Source organism: Schistocerca nitens, chromosome 6, assembly GCF_023898315.1.
Source record: "Schistocerca nitens isolate TAMUIC-IGC-003100 chromosome 6, iqSchNite1.1, whole genome shotgun sequence".
Lineage (NCBI taxonomy): Eukaryota > Metazoa > Arthropoda > Insecta > Orthoptera > Acrididae > Schistocerca > Schistocerca nitens.
Window position 1 is genome coordinate 321,870,256 of NC_064619.1, and position 17,694 is coordinate 321,887,949.

Here is a 17,694-nt window from a genome sequence, read left to right on the forward strand (position 1 = left end):
ATATTTAAAGTAAAAAAATGTTTGTTCTCTCGCATAAAACAGTTTAAAAATAAACACAAAATATGAAGAGACAAAATAATTCATAGCTCCCTAGTAAAATTATGAGTGAAACCTGGGCTCATCACAGAGTTATAACAACGTTAACCGTGGCAAATGTTCGGAGAAAACATTGGCCAGCAGATTAACACAGGTCACTTCAGAGACACATAGAGCAGACAGGGCAACAAATTGGTCCTAGAATAACGTCTCAGTGAATGTAAACACGAAGGTCTTCTCAAGCAGCTCGTGGAGCGGGAAATCGGTGCACAGAGTGGAACAGCCAGATCCGCTCGGCACAGGCGAAACCAACCTTTTGCCTTCTATCCAGTCCTGGCGAATAAGAAGGTACGACGATCCGTGAAACACGCCGTGCCAGTCCGCTCCTCACGTCCGTTGCTCCTACGACTGCCGCTGGCCCCAGCTCCTCACTGCGCGAAGACTAGTCGTAAACTGGCTGTAACTACGCCGTGCGAGGCCCTCTAACGGCGCTTCAGCTGCCGCTATTTAAACCTAGCCGCGGCAGCGATAGCCGCACCAGGGAGTAATATGCGCCACGTGGTGAGACGCCAGCTACAAGCTGTCGATAGGGGAAGATGAAACGAACTGTCACGGCTCGTCATTTATAGTTTGAACACAAAGGTAATTTAAATTTTCGTAATAGATCTGAAGATGGGCAGCTGCTCGGAAACCGGTCATTTGGACATAAAGGAAAACGATCTGTAGACTGAGTCTGGACTGTATTTTTTTTTTTCAATTTGAAATGCATTAAAGGATCCCGCAAACCCAGACCCTCTTCCAAAACTGGTGTGGTTGTAGTAAAGGGTAAGGTAACGATATTGGTTGACCATATTGCCAGAGCAGCACTTGAAAGGTGGCTACACTGAGTCACAGCGCCAGAGATTGCGCCAAAGGTTATTAATCCGCCGCCTCCACTGGACAGTAATAGTTCAGAGGATGTCGAGGGCAGTTGTTGTTCTGTTGGGCGAGAGAGTACACGCTGTTCGGTTCGTGTAATGTATAGATGGAAGAAGTTTCAATTGTGAGAATATATTTGAGAAAGGAGATGGGCTTTTGATTTATGATGCTGGTGTAATGGAATATTTTTGTCAATATATAATGAGGTAAAAAGGTATTACAGTTTTCTTTAATGATAGTCCCCCTTGCACACAGGTACAGTCAACAAAGCATCTGGCTCGTGTTCATTTATTAGACTTGTAATTCTGGTTTCTATGTGCAATTATAGTATTTCTGGTTTTTCAATTAGTTCATTGTAAATGGTGTTCAAAATATTTTGTCGTATTGAGAAAGAACCGAGCCAGAAACATGTACGTTGAGTCACACTACGACACACAGAACAGTTACGCTTGTGCTTTGTTGTTTCGTAGCTTTTATAGTTGCAGGGGACTTAATTAATCAATTGTATTAATGGAAATTCCTTGTCATTCTTTTTTTATTTTATGCAGTCAGATTGCGTGCTAATACTAGTCAGGGCCAACCGGTTAGGATACTTCGTAACCGGTCACACAACTACTAAAATTATTGCATTTATTCATTAATATTAGTCCTTTCCTTATGAATTAAGCCCCCATGCACGGTTTTCTGAGTTTCTACTGCTTTGTTGACGGCGGTTGGGTGAACTGATGCAACGGATGTTCTTGGGTAAAACATAGGTGTTAAAGAAATGAGTCATATTTTGTGCTCTCGCTGTTCGTTCATCTAGTTCTTTTATACGGTATGCTTGGGATTAGCTAAGATGTAACCCATTTTCTTACAGGGCATGGAGTTCTGAAGCGATTGCGGTTGATGCATGGAGAGTTCATGGCCCACCAGTAGCAACATAATTTTTGCCTACTGAGGGCGGTGTCACTGCTCTCTTAATTTTCCTGGATTAGTTGTAGCACGAGACGCCGTAAGGATAACGCTCAAGTCATCTGCAAACGCCTGCGCTCCATACTTGTGTCTGTGTAACGTGCGGATTTTGAGGTTTAATTTGAAGCGTCGCAGAAGTGATTCAATGGCTAGCACATGTAAGGTCCCGTATAGCAAGCATCCCCGTCTCAGAGCGCAGTGGAGCTCGAATCCATTGACGTATGAACGCACTATGCATTCATACGCATTTTAAAGTGTAAAAATGTGAAGAGAAAGGAAGTATTTGTTGTGTTGGCAGAAGAGCCAACACCGTGTTACTAGTGGGGGCCGAAATGCACGCGTTTTAGTACACGCAGGCTGGCGTGAGGTGGGAAGGACTCTACTGACGTGAGGTCTGGAACATTGACAAGGAATTAGAATTCAGAAAGCCGACGTAATTAGTTTGATACTTAACTTTAATCAATTAATGATGAACGTCGCTCTTGACGGTACATGATTCACAATATTATCTGTTCAGATTATAGTAACTGAATATGGCGCCTTGCTAGGTCGTAGCAAATGACGGAGCTGAAGGCTATGTTAATCTGTCGTCTCGGCAAATGAGAGCGTATGTAGACAGTGAACCATTGCTAGCAAAGTCGGCTGTACAACTGGGGCGAGTGCTAGGGAGTTTTTCTAGACTAGACATGCCGTGTGGCGGCGCTCGGTCTGCAATCACTGATAGTGACGACACGCGGGTCCGACGTATACTAACGGACCGCGGCCGATTTAAAGGCTACCACCTAGCAAGTGTGGTAGTGTCTGGCGGAGACACCACAGCATTCATATGCCACGCCCTTGTAATGTAAGAACCTCTCCCATGGATCCATCCATTACTGCACTAGACTGATACTCAGTCTTGCAGGAGTATCCGTTCGTATTAGTGCATTAAATGCCTGGGTACACAACTCGAGGACAGCTATAAGGCACGTTTTGGGTCTATAATGCTATAAAAGTCTCGTTTTGGCTTCTTGGCAACAAGGACAGTGTTTCCCTCAGTTAAAATCCCCGGTAGTGATATTAAAATCTCCGGTAGTGATATGCCAAGTAAATCTTTATCGAAGATCTACAGAAGTAATGGTCGGAGTTAGTGCCAAAAGTTACATAAAATCCCATGGAAATACCAGGTGTTCCAGGTGACTTATCAGCGGAGCTTGCGTTATACCTGCTAGGTGAAAAGGTTGAAAAAGTGTGGGGTTAGCGTGCTCTACCTGCTCCGTTTTGTTAGAGTTCTAGCAAACCAAGCAAATTCGCTGGTGTAGAGTTCCTGATAATGCTGTGTTGTGGACTCTTTAATTGCTTTTTGTGAATTATGAGCTTGAGCCTGTGGACCTACCAAGATGCGATGAGCTGCTGTTTATGAGGTATAAGGTTGTCGTTTTATTGAACTCTATCGCTGTATCGCTCGGTCTAATTTCAAATTCCATTGTAGATGTACTACTCAGCCGGAGAACTTTATCCTTACATTGTCTGCAAAGTCAAAGGTTCAGTTGTAGTTGGTCAGAATCTTCGCACAGTTCTGTATGTGCTCCTTAGTGGATTGCCTCCATTGAGCCTCCGTCCAAGTACAACGCTTTAAAACTGAGGGATGTTTCGCATGATATAATTTAGCTACCAGTCAATTCCGGTTTTGTGTCTTGATCAGGAAGAAACGCGTTTGTTCCTAAGTGAAATGATCCTATGTTGTAGTTATCTGTCTGTGAGGCAGCTTGCATTTAGCCCTCATAGTTTGTTACTCTGTAAATAATTCGTCTTGTATGATGCCACAGAAAACGAAAGGCGAAGATATTCGAGAATGTAAGAGGTCTTATTTGACAGCCCACTGCATGCGGAAACATTAGCAAACCGAGTGTATTTCCATTTAACACTTCGTTTTATGTATATGCGCCCACTGTTGAGTTTGCGTGGTTAACGGAAACATATCATTAGTTAGTGACTCAGCAAAAATTACATCTACCTCACTAAAGGTGGTTTCTTAACTACTTTGCTGAAGTTCTGCCGGTTGTGACAGCGTTTGAATTTGGGACGAAGGTAGTTTTGGCACTAAGTGATTCGGCTTTGGGTGTGGTGTGCTGTCCTAAATTTTCTCCACTCGGGTGCCCTTGTGTTAGGTCTGTAATCTATTGTTATAATGTGTTGCTAGCCAATTTTACTAGCAGGACTGAACTAGTAGTCAGTGCAGGATATATTGATTCCGATACCATTTTTCTGATGTCTTCAATGCTTATGTCTGCTTATAGCTAAAGAGGTCTACGAAATCGAGTACACTGCGCCCGTAAGTGGCCAAACTGCCCATATTCTGCACATGTTTAGCGTTGACCAGACTATCAGGGCCGAAAACCTTTCACAATAATGTGCGACGGGACTTCTTTTCTAAATCAGTGCTGATTGTTCGAACACCGTTAAGACATTTGAGTGGGTGTATTTATCCACTTCTCTTTTTTCATTTGAAAAACCGTCGTCAATAGCGATTGACTGCCTTCGGTTGTCATTTAAAAGGGATCGTTATGTGCCATAACTGTGTGTAATTTCAATCAAGCCAGTGATGTTAATATCTTGATGATTTCGCCTGAGAGGTTACAAAATCAACCACTCCTTTATTCTTGTTCGTGTATCGTTGACATGTTAGCTCTGAGTTTAACGTAACAAAACTTCGGGCTGAAGTAAATCGAATTAAAATCTACATGTATCCTCTGAAGGTTAACCAAATTGCACAATATGCCAATCGTCCATCTCAACTATCTGCAGCTTGGTTCAAGCATATTGAGAGGTAGATTTGATTGCATTCTTCCAAATATTTTCCATGTTCACTATATCCTCAGCTGGCGGTGACTTACAGTAGTTTCCATCCGACGGCTTAGCCTCAGAACTCTCCTGTGGTGTGTTCGTCTCGCTACAGCGCCGATGCGCAGCTGTGATGCAAGCACATGATGTCCTTGCATGACGACCAGGCAGGCAGTTGGCACGATGCATGCAAGACAGCCGCCTCAGTATGTACTGACACTGTCTTTACATTATTTTACGTGTCGTAAGTTTATTTAATACGACGAGTTAAGGATGTGATATTTTTTTATGCCACTGATTTTATATCACCTTCTAGCAGTTGGAAACATTTTATGTATGTGACATCTTATTATGCTGGATTTTAGTGAACTTGTTCAAATGGTTCAAATGGTTATGAGCACTATGGGACTTAACATCTGGGGTCATCAGTCCCCTAGAACTTAGAACTACTTAAACCTAACCAACCTAAGGACATCACACAAATCCATGCCCGAGGCAGGATTCGAACCTGCGACCGTAGCGGTCTCGCGGTTCCTTTATTTTTGTTCGTGTATCGTTGACATGTTGCGCCTAGAACCGCTCGGCCACACCGGCCGGCGAACATGTATTGCAGTTAACGATGTACTGAGAGTTCAGTTTTTAATGCTTTTCATGTGTTCATTCCACTGGTACACAGGATACTTGGTGGTGATGTGTGGACGTAAACAAAATGAAGTACCTTGAACATCAACTGTTGGCGATGATTACCATGAACATATAAATAGTGGAAAACTAGAGAATCATCTGGCCTTACGATACGAAGCAATCAATGGATTACAATCCATGGACTGAGATCCTGATAGTGACACGGTAAAATAAAGGGACTCAAAATTTAATACAACTTGTACAGAACTCAGAATGTAGGTATGCGAGACGAAGGAGTTGAAAAAGAAGCATTAGTTGAGAAAGGAAAGACCCAAAACTGTCACCTATTCCTCATGTTATTCACTGTGTAACCAGTAAAGGTGATTTAGGAATATTTGAAAAGGAACTAAATTCCTGGGAGAAGAAATGAAAACGTTTTTCTGTCATATACGGCAAGGGTATAGATCAATTTAAGGGAATGGGTAGTGCCCTGCAAAACGTTCATAAGATGAAAGTGAACAAAATTTAAAGGAAAGTTGCTAAATATATTCGAAGTTAATCAGCTGATACTGAGGAAATTGGTCTAGGAAATGAAAAACTTCAAAGTAAGAGAAGAATTTCCCTGCTTACGCAGCTGAATAACTGAGGATGGCCAAAGTAGAGAAGATGCCTCGCATGTAGTCTTGGACGGAATTGAAATAACGGCGACATACAGTTTAGACAACTGGACAAAAATAATCAGTTGAAATGCCACAATCGAATACTCTTATTCCAAATATGGAAAAAATAAAGCTGTGGCGTAATTTAGCAAAAAGAAGAAGTTGTAGTGATAATTTGTATGTGGGGGAGGGGGCTGTGGGGGGGGGAGGGAATAAAAACTTGTAAAGAAAGTCTCTAGTAAACAGTTTCGAAAGAATGTGAGATATGTAAAATGTACAGTTTTGCAGAAAAGGAGAGACCGTATGGGATGGATTAGACTCAATAGCGACATAAAACCAGTCTTCGGACTGACGACTATAACAACAACAACAAGCTTCTCGCAGCTAAGAGGTCCCTGGGTGTAAGGGAAGCATTTCAGACGTGACAAAAATTTCATTGTAAAATCAGTCTGAATATTAAGTAAAAGCCTGTTGAAACTGGAAGCAATTATATATTTTGATATCCTTGTGATCATAGTCGAAAAATTTTAGGTAGATGGGACAGACTAATGGTGCCTTTTGATTAACATCGTTAGTATATGTAGCCATTATTTGTTAATTTCTACTTCATTTATGCTTTAGCGGATAGAGAACAGAAATTCCGTCTTTTTCAACTGAAACTTTTATTTGTGTGTATCAAACACGTTTCGCCCATTCGTGCCCAGTATCTACTTACTCTGTAAGGCAAAAACTTATTTAAATATACATATTTTGATATGAGTTCTGTAGTGATTCTTGGCAGCTCATTTACATCTATTTTATGTACACCTGTAGGATTGTGTTTGTTACTTAGGTTCATTTTCGGTCTCTTCATGCACATATGTGCAGTTCTGTATGAGCTACATGCACACAGCACAAGTTTCCTCCAACTCACATACAACGTTTACGCATTACTCTGTAAATAACCTGTACTGTAGCTTATTGCACACGTTCTTGCTGACAGGGTTTAGGGCAGAATGAAGGATCGCGGGTGCTGTAGACAGTGAGGGTAGAGTGAAATCGTCAGGTGGCGCTGGAATGAGGGTGGCTGGTGTGACACTGTGTGTTTGTGTGTTTAAATATTTTTATTGATAATAAACTGGGAATTAGTTTCAATATTGTACTTCAGTTATTGTGCTTTTGCTATTTGGGTACTTTTTCGTTTTTATTTGTGACCTTCTGTGTGAAATATTCTCCACGGACAGTGAGCAACAAGAAGTAAACATGATGATCAACATGGCACCAAACAATGGATACATCTACAAGACAGTGCACAAAATACATTTCACCATTAGAAAAATATACCAACAGAACACACAAAATTAAAATCAGATGAGATATACACTCCTGGAAATGGAAAAAAGAACACATTGACACCGATGTGTCAGACCCACCATACTTGCTCCGGACACTGCGAGAGGGCTGTACAAGCAATGATCACACGCACGGCACAGCGGACACACCAGGAACCGCGGTGTTGGCCGTCGAATGGCGCTAGCTGCGCAGCATTTGTGCACCGCCGCCGTCAGTGTCAGCCAGTTTGCCGTGGCATACGGAGCTCCATCGCAGTCTTTAACACTGGTAGCATGCCGCGACAGCGTGGACGTGAACCGTATATGCAGTTGACGGACTTTGAGCGAGGGCGTATAGTGGGCATGAGGGAGGCCGGGTGGACGTACCGCCGAATTGCTCAACACGTGGGGCGTGAGGTCTCCACAGTACATCGATGTTGTCGCCAGTGGTCGGCGGAAGGTGCACGTGCCCGTCGACCTGGGACAGGACCGCAGCGACGCACGGATGCACGCCAAGACCGTAGGATCCTACGCAGTGCCGTAGGGGACCGCACCGCCACTTCCCACCAAATTAGGGACACTGTTGCTCCTGGGGTATCGGCGAGGACCATTCGCAACCGTCTCCATGAAGCTGGGCTACGGTCCCGCACACCGTTAGGCCGTCTTCCGCTCACGCCCCAACATCGTGCAGCCCGCCTCCAGTGGTGTCGCGACAGGCGTGAATGGAGGGACGAATGGAGACGTGTCGTCTTCAGCGATGAGAGTCGCTTCTGCCTTGGTGCCAATGATGGTCGTATGCGTGTTTGGCGCCGTGCAGGTGAGCGCCACAATCAGGACTGCATACGACCAAGGCACACAGGGCCAACACCCGGCATCATGGTGTGGGGAGCGATCTCCTACACTGGCCGTACACCACTGGTGATCGTCGGGGGGACACTGAATAGTGCACGGTACATCCAAACCGTCATCGAACCCATCGTTCTACCATTCCTAGACCGGCAAGGGAACTTGCTGTTCCAACAGGACAATGCACGTCCGCATGTATCCCGTGCCACCCAACGTGCTCTAGAAGGTGTAAGTCAACTACCCTGGCCAGCAAGATCTCCGGATCTGTCCCCCATTGAGCATGTTTGGGACTGGATGAAGCGTCGTCTCACGCGGTCTGCACGTCCAGCACGAACGCTGGTCCAACTGAGGCGCCAGGTGGAAATGGCATGGCAAGCCGTTCCACAGGACTACATCCAGCATCTCTACGATCGTCTCCTTGGGAGAATAGCAGCCTGCATTGCTGCGAAAGGTGGATATACACTGTACTAGTGCCGACATTGTGCATGCTCTGTTGCCTGTGTCTATGTGCCTGTGGTTCTGTCAGTGTGATCATGTGATGTATCTGACCCCAGGAATGTGTCAATAAAGTTTCCCCTTCCTGGGACAATGAATTCAAGGTGTTCTTATTTCAATTTCCAGGAGTGTACTAATAAATAACAGTAACACACGATGCACACTCACACCAGGAAACATGTCGCCCAACACTAACACAAACTGGCACACCGTAACGTATCACAACTAATCCATACAGACGATTAGTAAAAGCCGTTGGTAACACCTTCAAAACATTTGGAATTAATATATTCGTCATGACAAATAACGCAATATTTAAGAAATTAAGAACTGTGACAGAGGGAAAGATAAATATAACAGATCAGGAACGTATATATTAATATGGAATAGCTGCAACACTAAATATACTGGTACAACTGATATTTTAGTATGAGACATAGAGAACACGTAACAGTACCGAACAGTGAGTTTACCTACTCCATATATGCAGAACATTTCGCAAAGGAAATCACAATCACAATGGGATAAAAGCAGACAAAGCAGTCTTATGCAACAGCAATAAAGAAGGGTGCTCACTCTCCAACAAGAACATGAATAAAAAAATAGGAGCACCAGTCAGTTACTACGAACAGCATAGTGAACGCATTATTGTAGCCAAGATAGAGACGAAGCCCACACCTACCACAGTAGTACAAGTTTATATGCCAATTAGCTACGCCGATGATGAAGAGATTGAAGAAATGTATGATGAGATAAAAGAAATTATTCAGATAGTGAAGGGAGACGAATATTTAATAGTTATGGGTGACTGGAATTCGAGTGTAGGAAAAGGGAGAGAAGGAAACGTAGTAGGTGAATATGGATTGGGGCTAAGAAATGAAAGAGGAAGCCGCCTGGTAGAATTTTGCACAGAGCACAACTTAATCATAGCTAACACCTGGTTTAAGAATCATAAAAGAAGGTTGTATACATGGAAGAACCCTGGAGATACTAAAAGGTATCAGATAGATTATATAATGGTAAGACAGAGATTTAGGAACCATGTTTTCAATTGTAAGGCATTCCCAGGGGCAGATGTGAACTCTGACCACAATCTATTGGTTAGGAAATGTAGAGTAAAACTGAGGAAACTGCAAAGAGGTGGGAATTTAACAAGATGGGACCTGGATAAACTGAAAGAACCAGAGGATGGAGAGAGATTCAGAGAGAGCATTAGGGAACAATTGACAGGAAATGGGAAAGAAATACGGTAGATGAAGAATGGGTAGCTTTGCGAGACGAAATAGTTAAGGCAGTAAAGGATCAAGTAGGTAAAAAGCCGAGGGCTGGTAGAAATTCTTGGGTAACGGAAGAGATATTGAATTTAATTGCTGAAAGGAGGAAATATAAAAATGCAGTAAATGAAGCGGGCAGGAAGGAAACAAACGTCACAAAAATGAGATCGACAGGAAGTGCAAAATGGCTAAGCATGGATGGCTAGAAGGCAAATGTAATGATGTAGGGGCATATATCACTGGGGGTAAGATAGATACCGTCTACAGGAAAATTAGAGAGACCGTTGGAGAAAAGGGAACCACTTGTATGAACATCAAGAGCTCAGATGGAAAACCAGTTCTAAGCAAAGAAGGGAAAGCAGAAAGGTGGAAGAAGTATATAGAGGGCCTATACAAGGGCGATGTACTTGAGGGCAACATTATGGAAATAAAAGAGGACGTGAGTGAAGATCAAATGGGAGATATGATACTGCTCGAACAATTTGACAGAGCACTGAAAGACCTAAGTTGAAACAAGGCCCCAGGAGAAGACAACATTCCATTATAACTACTGATAGCCTTGGGAGAGCCAGCATGACAAAACTCTACCATCTGGCGTGCAAGATAAATGAGACAGGCAAAATAGCCACAGACATAGAATGAAATTTTCACTCTACAGCGGAGTGTGCACTGATATGAAACTTCCTGGCAGATTAAAACTGTGTGCCGGACCGAGACTCGAACTTGGGACCTTTGCCTTTCGCGGGCAGGTGCTCTACCAACTGAGCTACCCAAACACGACTCACGCCCCGTCCTGACAACTTTACTTCTGCCAGTAGAGCACTTGCCCGCGAAAGGCAAAGGTCCGGAGTTCGAGTCTGGGTCCCGCACACAGTTTTAATCTTCCAGGAAGTTTCAGCCTTACACATGATAAAGAATATAGTAATTCAAATCCTAAAGTAAGCAGTTGTTTACAGGTGCGAAAATTACCTAACTATCAGTTTAATAAGTCACGGCTGCAAAATACTTACATGAATTCTTTACAGACGAATGGAAAAACTGGTAGAAGCCGACCTTGGGGAAGATCAGTTCGGATTCTGTAGAAATATTGGAACACGTCAGGCAATCTTGACCATACAACGCACCTTAGAAGATAGGTTAGGGAAAGGCAAACCTACGTTTCTAGCAATTATAGACATAGAGAAAGCTTTTGAACATGTTGACTGGAATACTCTGTTTCAAATTATGAAGGTAGCAGGGGTGAAATACAGTGAGCAAAAGGCTAATTACAATTTGTACAAAAAGCAGGTGGCAGTAATAAGAATCGAGGGGCATGAAAGGAAAGCAGTGGTTGGGAAGGGAGTGAGACAGGATTGTACTTATCCAGACGTTATTCAGTATGTACACTCCTGGAAATGGAAAAAAGAACACATTGACACCGGTGTGTCAGACCCACCATACTTGCTCCGGACACTGCGAGAGGGCTGTACAAGCAATGATCACACGCACGGCACAGCGGACACACCAGGAACCGCGGTGTTGGCCGTCGAATGGCGCTAGCTGCGCAGCATTTGTGCACCGCCGCCGTCGGTGTCAGCCAGTTTGCCGTGGCATACGGAGCTCCATCGCAGTCTTTAACACTGGTAGCATGCCGCGACAGCGTGGACGTGAACTGTATGTGCAGTTGACGGACTTTGAGCGAGGGCGTATAGTGGGCATGCGGGAGGCCGGGTGGATGTACCGCCGAATTGCTCAACACGTGGGGCGTGAGGTCTCCACAGTACATCGATGTTGTCGCCAGTGGTCGGCGGAAATGCACGTGCCCGTCGACCTGGGACCGGACCGCAGCGACGCACGGATGCACGCCAAGACCGTAGGATCCTACGCAGTGCCGTAGGGGACCTCACCGCCACTTCCCACCAAATTAGGGACACTGTTGCTCCTGGGGTATCGGCGAGGACCATTCGCAACCGTCTCCATGAAGCTGGGCTACGGTCCCGCACACCGTTAGGCCGTCTTCCGCTCACGCCCCAACATCGTGCAGCCCGCCTCCAGTGGTGTCGCGACAGGCGTGACTGGAGGGACGAATGGAGACGTGTCGTCTTCAGCGATGAGAGTCGCTTCTGCCTTGGTGCCAATGATGGTCGTATGCGTGTTTGGCGCCGTGCAGGTGAGCGCCACAATCAGGCCTGCATACGACCGAGGCACACAGGGCCAACACCCGGCATCATGGTGTGGGGAGCGATCTCCTACACTGGCCGTACACCACTGGTGATCGTCGAGGGGACACTGAATAGTGCACGGTACATTCAAACCGTCATCGAACCCATCGTTCTACCATTCCTAGACCGGCAAGGGAACTTGCTGTTCCAACAGGACAATGCACGTCCGCATGTATCCCGTGCCACCCAACGTGCTCTAGAAGGTGTAAGTCAACTACCCTGGCCAGCAAGATCTCCGGATCTGTCCCCCATTGAGCATGTTTGGGACTGGATGAAGCGTCGTCTCACGCGGTCTGCACGTCCAGCACGAACGCTGGTCCAACTGAGGCGCCAGGTGGAAATGGCATGGCAGGCCGTTCCACAGGACTACATCCAGCATCTCTACGATCGTCTCCATGGGAGAATAGCAGCCTGCATTGCTGCGAAAGGTGGATATACACTGTACTAGTGCCGACATTGTGCATGCTCTGTTGCCTGTGTCTATGTGCCTGTGGTTCTGTCAGTGTGATCATGTGATGTATCTGACCCCAGGAATGTGTCAATAAAGTTTCCCCTTCCTGAGACAATGAATTCACGGTGTTCTTATTTCAATTTCCAGGAGTGTATATTGAGCAGGCAATAAATGAAACAAAAGAAAAATTTGGAGTAGGAATTACAATCTATGGAGAAGAAATAAAAAATTTGAGGTTTGCCGATGACATTGTAATTCTGTCAGAGACAGCAGAGGACTTGGAAGAGCAGATGAACGGAATATACAGTGACTTGAAAGGAGGATATAAGATGAACATCAACAAAAGCAAAACGAGTATAATGGAATGTTGTCTATTGAAATCAGGTGATGCGAAGGGAAATAGTTATGAAATAAGACACTTTAAGTTGTAGTTGGGTTCTGCTATTGGGGGAGCAAAATAACTGATGATGGTCGAAGTAGAGAGGAGCGATCACCAATTTAGTGATGGAGGGAAGCGAGGAGGGTAAAAATCGTAGAGGGAGACCAAGAGATGAATACTCGAAGCAGATTCAGAAGGATGTAGATGGCAGTAGAGATGAAGAAGCTTGCACAGGGTAGAGTAGCATGGAGAGCTCCATCAAACCAGTCTCTGGAATGATGACCACGACAAGAACAAAGGAAAGTAAAGAAAATGACGCACAGACACATACACACACACTCCCCTACCATATTCTTCCTACCCGCCATCCCCACCACTCTATTGTCTCTACAGTTCCCGTGCTCCCTCAGTCAGTCCTGAAGTACGTAACCAACAACTTGTGCAGTTTGCTGTTGCGTAGCTTATGTGCAGATTTTTTTTTAAATGTGACACGTAAAGTGGAAGAAACCCTTACTGTGTACATCTAATTCATGCAGAAGACAAAATGAATGCCGGTGAAAGACACAACCACATAATTGTAAACAAAATAGTTAGATTTAAATGAGCTCCCAAGAATTGCTACAGATCTCATATCACGATAAGTAATATTAAATAATTATTTTTATGCTATAGAGCACTCAAGATGTCTAACATGAAAAGATGAATATGACTGGTGCACACAAATATAAGATTCAGGTTCAAAAGACAGAATTTTTGTTATCTGCATGATAAAGAAGTACTGAATATCCCTGAACTGATAAAAGAAGTTCATAACGAAGAGGTTTTTCAGGAAACTATAGTTTGTATTTTGATGGTTCAGAAGGCATGTCTTCATCCGGTTGTTAATGAAAAGTTAAAATCAGGCTGCATTGCTACCAACCAATAGTAATTCTGTTCATTGAAGAAAGTAGACGGAGGACAGAATGTTAATGTTCAGGTACGCGGGAAAGTGCCTAATACGTGGACGGGACACAGTCTGTGTCGATTCTATAGATAACGATTACATAAAGCGTTGAGCAGGTGGCAGCAACACTTACATGCAGGCTCTTGTTACAGCGTTGTGGGCGGAACACTCAACGCCTTATCATTGTGATGCCATACTGAAAAAAACGTTTCTTACTTTTCTTTGAATAATTTTAGCAATAATAAGACAGGGGAGCTGTAGCGGTCTGGGCAGTCCCTAGAGTCTACATGAGCTCCACAATGTCTGTAAATTAGGAATGCAGATCCCCTGTTTTATTTCTTTGCTGTGCCGTATTTTGCGGCAGTAGAAAATTAATTTGTGCTGGGAGAAACATTGCAGTAACTTGTAATTCTAGTAAAAACTGTAAATAATTCCGGAAGTTAAATTACCTCTTTTCTTTACATTCTTAAAAATAGCTGTACGCTAAAGTTGAAAGTGCTTCAATTGGGGCCTTATTTCTACGTAATGTAACACAAAAAACTGTTGAGTAATCTTACTTTCGATTCAGGGTTAATATTGCTGAAAGAAAGAATGTGCAGAGTAGAGATATTGGTCGTTTCGTTTTGAGTTTTCAGCTGCTAATAACCGTGCTAGAAGGTACTGCGTACAGTGTTCTTAATTTAACGCAGTGTGTGATACATTAGCATTTTATTTCTCTTATTGCGAATCCAAGAGAAATGTTATTTTAAGTATACTGTGTTTTTCGTGATGTTTATCATGTTCAGTACTACAAAAATTGTTATGTTTGACATTGCGCATTGTAAAAGAGTCTGCAGCACTACGTTCTTATACTTTGTTTTTTTATCTTTGTACTCAAACTATATTATTAATGGTTCAGTCAGTGAGTCTCTTCGCCTCCTCACTCGATTCCACTGTCTCTGGACTATTCGGTGTTTCAGTGCTTGTTTCGCCGCTCATATAATTTTAAGACTTTAGGATTTAAAAACATATTATATCCTTATTGGAACTGTAATGTATTGTGTACTCTTGGTGTAACACTGCAAAGCTTAACAGATACAATAGACATTTTAGAGCGGATTCATTTAATTAGGTGTTGGTTTCCCTTCAGCATCGTTAATGATTTCAGTTCATTTAGGAATGAATGCAATCTAAGCCACAATAGTACACTGGGACAATTGTACCTTTTACTTCCATCAGAAGTGTATAGTAGGTCGTTCGAGCAACGAAGGGTACCTAACGCAGGTCATTCTCGTTCTGTAGAATGGTCGTAAGACAGATGCACAAAATTATAAACCTATATCGCCGACTTCAGTCTATTGCAGAATCATGTAATATACTTTATGGTTGTGTTTTATGCAATTTTGTAAAAGAAAATCTCATCTATGAAAACTGACTATGATTCCGGAAACAGAGATCTTGTGAAACTAAGATTACTCTAATACAATGCTGGCTTTCACGGCAGGCGTCTTCTTCAGTTACAGCTTGCAGGCCGAGGCCGTGTTCGATGTATAACACCCCTTCCTGACAGCCGTTTCACCTCGGAAGATGTCTCCTGCAGTTGGAAACGAAACGTTATTAAGCAGTTTTGTACATCAACCACGCACTCTCCACCCAGACGTCTCAAATGAAATCAGATCCCTCTGTCGCTCCGTGGGATCCACAGCGCTGTAGACATCAGGTTGGTATGATCCTTGACTTCAGAAAGACATCTGACACCGTCGCACTTCAATTCAGAGAGTGAAATATCAGCTTACGGAACATCGGACCAGATTTGCGATTGGATTGAAGAATTCCATGAGGACAGAATTAACACAAAAGAACAAAAATGGCGAATTTAAAGGTAATATCAGGAATACCCCAAGGATGTGTGATAGGTTCGTTACTGTTTAGAATATGTGTACATGTTGTCTAGTAGAAACTGTCGGAAACGCCATACTGCGGTTCGCAGATTAGACAGTGGCAACGCAGTAACGCTAGAAGAGTAGCTATTTCCAAAAGGACTTTCAGAGGATTGGCTAATAGTCTATTAACTGGCAGTTGACCATGAACGTAATGCAAAACATTGAGCGCACGTGGCAAAAGAAATACACTACTATACATCTTACTACTGATGCAAATTTCAGGATACATTATCTACAGTAAAATGTCTAGGAGCAATCATTCGGAGCTACCTTAAGTGGAACGACCACATAAAAGAAATAACGGGATAAACAGATGCTACACTGAGACTGACAGGAAGAAAAGGAAATGTAACTGACACACAACTGAAGTGGTTTGCAAAACATTTGATCGACCCATTCTTGATCGCTGCTTATCACTATGGAACCCTTACAAAGTAGGACCAATAGAATAGAGAATGTACAACAAAGAGTGACGCGCTTCGTCACAGGACGGTTAGTGGGCAGGAGGGCGTTAAAGAGATGCCCAACAAGTTCCAGTGGCAGTGGGACATGAGAGGCGTTCTGCATCACGCAGTGCTTTGCCACTGAAATTCCGAGAGAGTGCATTCCGGGAAAAGTCGAACACATAAGTGTCGCGAAAAGACCACAACTAGAAAATTCGAGATATTAGAACTAATACAGATGCTTAACGACAATCACTGCCATTAGAATGTATCAGGGGGGTGGAGGAGGGAATCAGTGGTATGAGAAGTATCCTCGACCACATACCGTCAGTGGCTTGCGTAGCACTGATGTAGATGTAGTGATGGGAACGAAATGACACGCAGGTTGCCTACTACCAAGGCTTCCACAAATCGCGCTTACACTTCTACGCAGGCAGTAGCCCTGTACTTTGCATTTAGTGCTTCCGGTCATTCAGTTATTAGTGCTTCAAGTTGTCGGGTATATACCTCCTCGTGCTCCTGATGCTACTGGAAACTATGGTTGCCTTGTGTTACACGAGGGACAGCTAGGAGAAATAGCTAATTAGTAGACCCTGCTAACCAGCGAGAGAATCGGAGCTTCCAAATAGTAGGAGCCAACGAGCAGCATTGAAGCCGGTCGGAACGAAAAGAAAGATGCTGGCCATTTCGTCAGAGCGGAGCTCACTATTGGATACGGAGTAACTGATTACGGAGGTCCGAACGAGTATTTCCGGCACTGTTACAGTAGTATATTTTAAAATCCGAGACGGAGTTCATTTGGCGAAGAGGAGCGAACCGACTGCTACAGTGTGCGTTGCGATGTACTTTACATGCAGATAGAGACGTATTTCTTCTGATAATGCAGCTGATGTCAATAACTGCAACAACACTTGACAATATACAACAAAAAGTTCATCTTAAAACAGCAGGAGACTTAGTGCATTGGTTTTGAAACCAATGATGAAGACAGGGTATAAAATTGTCACAATAATGGAAATTGCGTAAGATTAAGAGAATTTGCAAATTTTAGTCATTTTAAGATAACGAACAAATGTGTATAATTTCTTAAGAAAACAAGTTCATATACACATTGATTTGACCATCAAAAGGATAAAACTAATAGTTTCATTGTACGAGGTGTGGCTAGAAAAAAACTGGACTAGTACTGGTGAAACAATAAAACGAATGCAATAAGGCTGAAAGTCGCGTGGCCTGTCACGTGACTCTCGCTCCGCCTACTGCTCGAGTTTCATCTGCCTCCTGCACTCAGTCTGCCCGTGGCGTCTGTTTTAAGTAGTTGACGTTTTGTCTGTGCGTCGGAAAATGTTGAGTGTACAGAAAGAACAGCGTGTTAACATCAAATTTTGTTTCAAACTAGGAAAATCTGCAAGTGAA